This window comes from Populus euphratica, unplaced genomic scaffold (genome assembly GCF_000495115.2).
Source record: "Populus euphratica unplaced genomic scaffold, PopEup_1.0 scaffold43.1, whole genome shotgun sequence".
Taxonomy (NCBI): Eukaryota; Viridiplantae; Streptophyta; class Magnoliopsida; order Malpighiales; family Salicaceae; genus Populus; species Populus euphratica.
Window position 1 is genome coordinate 436,630 of NW_011499889.1, and position 9,073 is coordinate 445,702.

Genomic DNA, 9,073 nt, shown 5'->3' on the forward strand with positions numbered 1-9,073 from the left:
ATAACGATTGTTTCAAAACTCATATCTCTTTTAAATTAATTAAAATTTTAAAAAATCAACCTAAAATTTTACAAAAATCTGATGGCTAAAAGATGAAATTTAAGATCCAATGGCTTGAGAGAGAAGTTGATATGGCATGAGAGAGAAAGATAGAAGAAAAAGAAAGAAAGAAAGAAAGAATGGGTTACTAGGACTCCATTTTCAACGCACCTAGTAGCATAAAAAGAATCTCAACGAGATGATTTTAATCACAACTTGAAAGACCATCAAATGAGATTGTAATTGGTTAAGGATTTTGTTTAGGGTTAATTCAGTGTTAATCATTTTTATTTCCACATCACCTTATCTCCCATTTTTTTTTAAACATTTAATCTTGAATCTTATATTTTGTTCATTAGATCTTTATAGAATTTTGAGTTGATTTTTATTGAGTTTAATTGAAATTTGACTAAACAACCGCTATTGAAAATAATAGTTGTGTACAAAATCAATATTTAGAAATATGATCGTGTTTAAACTCTGCTATTTTCTAAAAAAATTTCCAACCTATGTCATTCTCCCAAGATTTTTATCAGACTGTATCATTTCTGAAAAAAATAATCTAAGGAATCAACAACAAATTTTGCTAACATAATTATTAATGTTGTTTATAAATTATTACCTACAATCTAAATCAGGTGGATTAACATATTATGCACACACGACATTGTTCACCCTTTTATATTTTACAGTAGATATACTGTTTAAATTTTTGTTTTTTTTTTTCAATTTGATCCTTAATTTTTTTTGCATGATTTCATTCTTTTTTTGGTCAAATTCAAGAACAATCGAATCAAATTTTTTGAAAAAAATCAAAAGATATGGGACCAAAATAAAAAAATACGCCATAAATGGGTGATGGTTTCAAAGTTCACACAAAATATTTACTTTAGTCCTCGAACTCTGCAGCCTATATATATTTAGTCCCTCAATATTTTTTCAATTTGATTTGGTAAAAAAGCTTATTTTTGTTATTTTTTACTCTCTAGTTTGAGAGAGGAGAGAGGAAAGTTGTCGAATCTAGTAATATAGAGAAAAAATTAGTGCTTTCACCAATTTTAGTTACCAAAATGGTCAATCTTAGTGGCAAATGGGTCCATTCGGTGAAAAGAATTCCACTTGTGTATTTTTAAACTTGAAATGATATAAGAAACCAAATCTAAGCCTGGGAATATTTTTTTTATTTCGGGTTGATTTTTGGTTTTTATGTGGTTTTTTGAGGTCATTTATGGGTATATAAAGGTGTGTGTATCCTCTTTTTCTAAACATCGAGGTTAAAAATAGATTGAAAATGGATTTTGGAATCAAAACAATATTCTATGTTTTTTTGGTCACCGTAATGGTTGGAATCTACAGAATCCTAAACTATAGGTCGTTTGATAATTTTTTCTCAAAGAATATTGTGGTGTATGACAAGTTGTCCACCACAATTATATTTAAAAAAAGACCCATACGCGAGACCTTCCTTTTATGGTCCAAGCATTGGCCTCACTTAGCAATATCTAGCTTATTTCTTCTTCTTTTTTTGTAATTTTTTCATTTAAAAAAATCTTTCTTTTTTTATATGTTTTTTTATATTGTTTTAATTATATCTTAATCAATATCCATTCTTTTTTATTTTTATTTTATTTTTTATATCTAGCCTTTATAATAATGGTTTTTTTATTTTGCACGTATTTAATTTTTGATGAGATTATTTTAATTCAACTGTAATTTTTTTTATATTATATATAATTAAAAATTATTTTTATAGTATTTTTTATAAGTACAACATTGCAAGATATTTTTCCCTTTGATTTTAATTAATCAATTTTATATGTGTTTTTATTTTCAATATTATTTTATTAAATAAAAAAATTAATTTTAATAAACATAATTATTAAGCACGATCATATAAATGACCTGTGTTATTGGATCAAATATCTTAATGTACATTTATCTCTCAACTTTTTTAAATATATATTTAATTATTGTTAATGTTTTTTTCATTTATCAACACAAATTATTCTTGAATTATTCAATTAGATGTACTCATAAACTTTTTATTTACATTTTATATTTTTTGTGTAACAAAACATGTTGAAAAAGGCTGCATGTTCATGATATTTATGTTCAAATAATATTTTTAATATGTGTAACATTGCATAACATTTTTTTACTACTTATTTTATTTAATTAATTTTATTTATGTCTATTTTATTATAATTTAATTAAATAAAAAATTAGTTTTTTTTAAGCAAAGTGACATGATTAAAAAATTGATGTCTTCTCCCAAGTGCAGGAGTGTTGAAGTAATAAATAACCTGGCAAGATCGGGGTCGAACCATAGGGAGGTTAATTGTACAAATTATAAATAACAATAATACAACAACAATAACAATAAGAACAACAACAATAATAATAGTAATAACATCAATAATAATAGTAGTAGTAGTAGTAATGATAATAGTAATAATAAAGAAAAAGAAGAAGAAGAAGATGAAGATGAGAACTTTGAGATGAAATATTAGCGTAAAGATTTAACAACGATAACAATAAATGTCAAGGTTAGAGGATCCACTAATGGTATGTCAAACAAATATAGTATAAACTCTTATTAGTCAATTAGAAACCACACACAAAGGAGGTTCCAATTTGATTATAGATTGTTAACATGATTACATTAGTCATTTTATTCAATTAATGCTAATACTTGTAAATCTCATCAAGCATTCATGATTATAACTTATGTTAACAACAAATCAAGTTCCTTTCATAGCTCAGGTGTCGGTTATACCATACATTATGGGCTATGAAAGTGCCAAGCATTTGTTGTACCAAGTGTTATACAACATAAATCAAGATTAGTCATTTAACAAGCAAAGTATTAAAGAGTGAACAAGATAACAAATACAAAACATGGTAGTATCAAACATTAAAGTCCATATTGAGTTTACACTATACTTATTCTTACACCATTAGTGTAACTTTTTCACCTTAACATAATAAACTTAGCTAGACATAATAAAAGAAAGAAAAATAAATAAACAAAATAAAAACATAAACAAGATAAGAGTTAACTAAGTAAAGGAAAGGAAATGAAAGACATAAACTTGATATTAATGAAAGCAAAGCATAAACATTACAAAAAATACAAAAAAAGAAAGCAAGAGCATGATCTTGATCTGGAGACCAAGATGCCTAAAAGCATGGCAAATGCCTCCTTTTATAGGCCAAAATTGGGAACTATTGATTTGATAACTAATTGATGAGTGAGTGGCCAACTCTTGACTTGGTGACAATCATTATCTTCTCTTGTCTGCCCAAAACGTCATTGATAACGTTAAAATTAGAGCCACTCAAAAACATGAAAGTTGTAGGCAATTGTCTCAGCTTTCTTGTGTAAAAACTTCAGCTCATTTGGACTTCTAAAACTCCAGATATGACCAAAATACTGAATAGTGCTCGGGTTAGAGGACAGATTCGGGCTTCTTTGTTGTTGCTACAATTTGGACTTGAAAATGATCTTTTTAGATCTTGGGCTCCATGTGAAAGTTGTAGGCCTATGTCTTACCTTTCCATCCATATAAGGTAGACCTAAATCTGAGATCTATAGCTCCAGATATGACCCAATTACCGAACAGTATTCCGGTTTGGATTGCACTGACATCTCTTTTCTAATTTTGGCCATCTCTTTATCCTTTCAATTTCAGTTCTTAAATTCATCAATCAATCCTTTTATTTATGTGATAAGCCTGCATTTAAAATGAACATTTACCACAAATTAAAGGTATCTTATATTATTAGATACATTATTATAAAATATGATTTAGTTAAGGAGTTATTGATACTTCAAGTGCAAAATGATGATATAAAACCTTGATAAAAATACACTTTTAAGTACTAATTACAAAGTCATTAAACACAATCACATCAAAAATCCAAGTTTTGAAACCAAATATATTGGTCTATATCTAACTTTCAATTTTTTAATTTTCATCTTTATTTGTCATTAATAAATTTGTATTTATTTATTAACCCATACAATTCTCAATTTATTTTATTAAATATAAATTGATTAGAGATAAGACAAAAATTTTCATTTTTTTTACATAGTTAAATACATCTATGCTCTTAGAATAGAGAATATGTTTGCTTTACATAGAGGGGTATTTTTATTCATTTATTTTATTATATATAGTGAAATTATCAAATTATTTTTGCAATTTGAAAAAAAAAACTAACAACAAAGGCTTTTTTTCTTAAGACTAGAGCCAAAGGGTATTTTGGTTATTTCATAACTAGTTTTTTCGTTGTTTGTTGAATGGGACAAGGTAGTTTGATCTTTTAAAAAATAAAAAGAAATAGAACAATTATTAGCATATATTGAGCATGCGTCAGCCACTTCATTATTTTCAGATGACTCATATAAGTTGTTTCAACAACTAAAAAAGTCATTTTAAATTGGATTTATCTTCATTTTTATTTATTCTCTATGGATATGTGATATGTGTATGAATGAGAATTTTTGTTTGTTATTAGCGGTCATTTTTTTCTTCTTTCTTTCCTCTCTCTCTCTCTCAATCAATGTTTGTGCTAAGCTTCTATATCTTTTATATTAATCCTTATTTTATTGGTTATAATTTTTTTGAAATAATTCTTTGAGTTATATTTTTTGTTTTGATTTTATCCTTATTTAGTTTTTTTATCAAATATTATCTTTATTTTTTTAATTGCTAATTTTTGTAATATAATATAATTTTTAGAGTTGCATTTTTTTTCCATTTCCACCCTCCATAATTTTTTTTCCTAATACATTTCATTCTCATTCTTTTGATTGTTGTTTTTTTTCTTGCTTTGCTAATTTTCAAAATTAGAATTTTTTTACCTGATTTAATTCTTCAATATTTAATTAGTTTGAATTTGATCTTCTTATTTAAGCTCATGTTCAAGATTTCACAGGTTACAAGCTTTGGAAACTAACCCAGCTTCGCAAGATTTGTCTATAATTGCATTGGTTATTTTTTATTATTTTTTAAACTAATATTTGTTTGATTTTATTTTATTTTTTTGAAGATTGTGCTATGTTTTTTTTCTCATGCTTTTTATGACCTTGGTTTCATCATTTTTTTTATTTAATTGGGTTAGCTCATGTTTTTTATATGTTTTTTTTTTGTTAGTTTGATTTTATTTTTCAATATTTTATTTTATTTTATTGAAGATTGTGCTATGTTTTTTTTCTCATGCTTTTTATGACCTTGGTTTCATCATTTTTTTTATTTAATTGGGTTAGCTCATGTTTTTTATATGTTTTTTTTTTGTTAAATTTATTTTTTAAATAAATTTTATTCTCAAGTTAAATAGAATTGATTTATTGAATATATACAAATGCTCACTTCATTTTATTTTATTCAATTTTCTTTTCCAAATCATTGCTTCGATAACCTATATGACTTCTTTTTATGTTGTTGTCCAAAATTTTATAGTCAAGTTTGAACCCTTCTAGTAAGCTCTTTTATGATGAGTGATGTCCATAATAGAGTGATAGTAAGTTTCTAACGATCTTTTCTTTCTTTTTTTTGGTTCAGGTATCATATCAGTGGCTCAATTTTTTTTAGTTAATTGTTGCCAAATATTTTTTTATGCTTTATCTACAATTGTTACCTATAGTTTAAATCATATTATTAAACTAACCGATCTTTAAATCTAGTTCAGTTAATGACTTGAGTATTAGGTTTTTCTTGCTTATTTGAAAATATTATCATTGTCTAAGCATCCTTTTTGCGTGTTTAAAATTTTTTAATCAACTCACAACGTAACATGGATCATCGATCTAATTATTAACTATAATCTAAAAGACATAGTGAAATTATTTCTTAACATTTCATTGTTCACACAGGGATTATAAATTGCTATAATGATTTGTATTTTTCATCTTTAAGCTTTTTTTTCAATTACAACTTTATTAACCCAAATCAATTTCCGCTTAAAGCAAATTTATTAAGAAATGGCAAGATTCAAAAACAAATGATCAAAGTGAAAAAAATGGAAAAATAGGTGGTTATGTTCAAACTTATGGAAAAAAGTTCAATGTAGTCCTCAAACTTTTCAAATTATAAACTTGTTATCCCTCTTAATTTAAAAGTGCCAAACTTTATTTTTTTTATTTTTTGATTTTTAGTTTGAGATAGGAAAGAGAAAATAAATGAATTCCAATGATGGAGAGAGTTTTAGTTGACACCAATTTTGACCACAAAAATGATAGATTTTTAGTCAATAGGTTTAGTTCAAAGATGAGAGTTTAGCCTCAGTGTTTCTTTCTTTAAACTTACCTGAGATAGTAAATCTCAACTCGTGAATGATTTTCATCATGTCATTGTTAGCATAGACAAAAATCACTATAAATTGTTACAGTGTTTTGTTTTGTTTTTTTATCTATACTTTTTTTTCAATTACACCCTTATAGGTTTGATTTGATTGGCAATTAAAGTAAGTTTATTGAGGAATTGTAAGATTCATAGATAGAGGACTAAAGTGAAAAGGAAAACAAATAAGGGTGGTTGTTTCAAACTTGTGATGAAAAGTTCACTTTCATCCTCAAAGTTTTCAAATTATAAATTTGATAATGGTTGGGAATAACGATTGTTTTAAAACTCATATCTCCTTTAAATTAATTAAAATTTTACAAAAATCTGATGGCTAAGAGATGAAATTTAAGATCCAATGGCTTGAGAGAGAAGTTGATATGGCATGAGAGAGAAAGATAGAAGAAAAAAAAGAAAGAAAGAAAGAATGGGTTACTAGGACTCCATTTTCAACGCACCTAGTAGCATAAAAAGAATCTCAACGAGATGATTTTAATCATAACTTGAAAGACCATCAAATGAGATTGTAATTGGTTAAGGATTTTGTTTAGGGTTAATTCAGGGTTAATCATTTTTATTTCCACATCACCTTATCTCTCATTTTTTTTAAAACATTTAATCTTGAATCTTATATTTTGTTCATTAGATCTTTATAGAATTTTGAGTTGATTTTTATTGAGTTTAATTGAAATATGACTAAACAACCGCTATTGAAAATAACAGTTGTGTACAAAATCAATATTTAGAAATATGATCATGTTCAAACTCTGCTATTTTCTAAAAAAATTTCCAACCTATGTCATTATCCCAAGATTTTTATCAGACTGTATCATTTCTGAAAAAAATAATCTAAGGAATCAACAACAAATTTTGCTAACATTATTATTAATGTTGTCTATAAATTATTACCTACAATCTAAAACAGGTGGATTAACACATTATGCACACACGACATTGTTCACCCTTTTATATTTTACAGTAGATATACTGTTTAAATTTTTGTTTTTTTTTTTAATTTGATCCTTAATTTTTTTTGCATGATTTCATTCTTTTTTTGGTCAAATTCAAGAACAATCGAATCAAATTTTTTGAAAAAAATCAAAAGATATGGGACCAAAATAAAAAATACGCCATAAATGGGTGATGGTTTCAAAGTTCACACAAAATATTTACTTTAGTCCTTGAACTTTGCAGCCTATATATATTTAGTCCCTCAATATTTTTTCAATTTGATTTGGTAAAAAAGCTTATTTTTGTTATTTTCTACTCTCTAGTTTGAGAGAGGAGAGAGGAAAGTTGTCAAAATCTAGTAATATAGAGAAAAAATCAGTGCTTTCACCAATTTTAGTTACCAAAATGGTCGATTTTAGTGGCAAATGGGTCCATTCGGTGAAAAGAATTCCACTTGTATATTTTTAACCTTGAAATGATCTAAGAAACCAAATCTAAACCTGGGAAGATTTTTTTTATTTCGGGTTGATTTTTGGTTTTTTATGTGGTTTTTTGAGGTCATTTATGGGTATATAAAGGTGTGTGCATCCTCTTTTTCTAAACGTCGGGGTTAAAAATAGATTGAAAATGGGTTTTGGAATCAAAACAATATACTATGTTTTTTTTATCACCGTAATGGTTGGAATCTACAAAATCCTAGACTATAGGTCGTTTGATAATTTTTTCTCAAAGAATATTATGGTGTATGACAAGTTGTCCACCACAAGTATATTTAAAAAAAGACCCACATGCGAGACCTTCCTTTTATGGTCCAAGCATTGGCCTCACTTAGCAATATCTAGCTTATTTCTTCTTCTTTTTGTAATTTTTCATTTAAAAAAATCTTTCTTTTTTTATATGTTTTTTTTATATTGTTTTAATTATATCTCAATCAATATCCATTCTTTTTTATTTTTATTTTATTTTTTATATCTAGCCTTTATAATAATGGTTTTTTTTATTTTGCACGTATTTAATTTTTGATGAGATTATTTTAATTCAACTGTAATTTTTTTATATTATATATAATTAAAACTTATTTTTTATAGTATTTTTTATAAGTACAACATTGCAAGATATTTTTCCCTTTGATTTTAATTAATCAATTTTATATGTGTTTTTATTTTCAATATTATTTTATTAAATAAAAAAGTTAATTTAGTAAACATAGTTATCAAGCACAATCGTATAAATGACCTATGTTATTGGATCAAATATCTTAATATACATTTATCTCTCAACTTTTTTAAATACATATTTAATTATTGTTAATGTTTTTTTCATTTATCAACATAAATTATTCTTGAATTATTCAATTAGATGTACTCATAAACTTTTTATTTACATTTTATATTTTTTGTGTAACAAAACATGTTGAAAAAGGTTGCATGTTCATGATATTTATGTTCAAATAATATTTTTAATATGTGTAACATTGCATAACATTTTTTTACTACTTATTTTATTTAATTAATTTTATTTATGTCTATTTTATTATAATTTAATTAAATAAAAAATTAGTTTTTTTTAAGCAAAGTGACATGATTAAAAAATTGATGTCTTCTCCCAAGTGCAGGAGTGTTGAAGTAATAAATAACCTGGCAAGATCGGGGTCGAACCATAGGGAGGTTAATTGTATAAATTATAAATAACAATAATACAACAACAATAACAATAAGAACAACAACAATAATAATAGT